The sequence below is a fragment of the Chinchilla lanigera genome, unplaced genomic scaffold, assembly GCF_000276665.1.
Source record: "Chinchilla lanigera isolate Chin_1 unplaced genomic scaffold, ChiLan1.0 scaffold00011, whole genome shotgun sequence".
NCBI lineage: Eukaryota > Metazoa > Chordata > Mammalia > Rodentia > Chinchillidae > Chinchilla > Chinchilla lanigera.
In genome coordinates this window covers 29,847,871-29,849,900 of record NW_004955412.1, presented here as the reverse complement: position 1 = coordinate 29,849,900, position 2,030 = coordinate 29,847,871, and positions in this window count along the sequence as shown.

The window sequence follows — 2,030 nt, the reverse complement described above, 5'->3', positions numbered from 1 at the left end:
CCCCCCTCCCACCTCTCCCTGGCTCTCCTCCCTCTCTCCCCACTACAGATGAATCTCTGGATAATACCGCGATTGATTTAAAGGGCCACAGGCAAAGGCTGTGGGGACGGGACTGGGGCTGCATGTGACCCTGGACCCCAGCTAGACGGGAGGGCAGCCCTCCCCGGGCTCGGCCGCCTCCCTGCTACCCGGGGCTGGGTCCTGGAGTGCGCGGTCGAGACCTGTGCGCGTGGGTGCGCGTGTGTGAGCGTCCCATGCAAGTGTGGGCCGCCCGCGTGCGTGGGTGTGCACGGGTGTGAGTGCCCGCGAACCAGCGTTTGTGGGCGCGGTGGAGCACACAGAAGAAACTCTTAGGTCAGAAAACTGGGGAGGCTCCGCGCTGTGGGGGAGCGGCTTGGGCGCTGTGCGGCGGGGACGCCGGGTCGGGTGGGGTCCTGCGCGGAAAGACAGCTGGAGCCGGTGCATTCCTGGGCGTAGGCGGGGTCCCGGGGCATCTCCCCGCCTTCCCTCTGGGTTCCTCCTGACCTTGAGGAGACAGACAGGAATCTACAATCTGTATGAGTTGGGAAGTCAGCCTGCTGCTGTCTGGGCACGCTGGCGGGGGGGGGGGGGGGGGGGGGGGGGGGGGGGGCTGAGTTGGGGTCCCTTCAGGGTGGCCCCTCTTGCCTGGCGCTGTTACCCCTGGCCCCCTGTCTGTCTGTTTCCAGCCTCTTGGGTTGAACACCTCCACTCCAGGCCTTGCTCTGTCTTCCCTTTCTGAGGTAGACGTTGCTTGATCTGGCTCTTGGTATCTCCAGTACCTCTGATGTTCCCTGAGGTGAGTATTTATCCTTTGCATGATGAGTACCAAAACGAAACCGGGTTATTCCACTGTAAGGAGAAACTGCTTGTCCTGGAAGAGGGTACCTTTCGGGGCAGCCAGGGCTTTGAGCAGGCTGCCTGGGTTTGCCCTTCCACCCGTCTGCCCTCTCTGTGGACAGGCTGATCACTGGGTCTGGCTGCCATGGGCCCTACTAGCGAGGAAACTCTCTGTCCTCCTAAGGGATGTCATCCGTCTTGGTGCTCATCCACTATATGTTGGTTGATCTTATGTTTTAACATTCTGAGAAGGAAGCACTTGATTCTCTAATTTGCTGGTCCTGGAAGAGGCCTTTGTGGTGTAGTTCTGAGGTCCATGGGCTTTGGGTTAAGTGCAGTATCTGTGGTATTTCTTCTCCCCTAATGGGTTGATGTATCAGAGTTCATGAGAGTAACACACTTAACACACAGGCTCGTTTATATGTAGATTTACAAGTTAGGATTACAGTGGGCACCTGCAGTCAGGTGTGGAAGAGCTGGACAATCCAGTCAAAGGTGGAAGACCACTGCTCACTGCAGTCCTGTTGGAGTCTGTGCTGAGAAGCCGAAAGGTCTACACTGGAAGGCTGAGGAATCTGCACTGGAACGCTGAAGAGTGTCTCAGAAGCCCTGTGATGGATGTCCAAAGACGATGGTGAAGACTGGAGCTCCTCTGCAGAAGCAGAAATGAGACTTTCTTCTTCCTTCCCCTTTTATTCCATCCAGGCTGCAAGCCTATTGGTTGGTGCCACTCACACTCAGGGTGGGTCTTCCCTTTTCAGCAAGTCCATCATTCCGTCACACCCAGAACTGTGCTAAGCCAATCAGCTGGGCGTTCTTTCCCAAGTTGACACAACAGTTTCCTATCACGGCTGACTTTGCAACAGAACATAGAGTGGCCTGGGAAATACTGCTTTCAGTGATGGGCCAGGAGACAGAAAATCTGTGTCTAGGTCTCAGTCCACACCTGAAAACTAAGAAACAGGGGTATTCTAGTTCTGACTGATTGTTGGAAATTTAGGGTAATCTCTCTCATATGACCAAGTCTCCCAAAGAGCACAGATGATACTTGAGGTGAGGTGACACAGTTGTAAAGCTACTCAAGTAGCTCTGAAAGGTGCTAAATGTATCTTTTATTCTCTTAAAATTGATGAGGAAGACTAGAAAGCAACAGAGAATTTGTGTGCCTTATC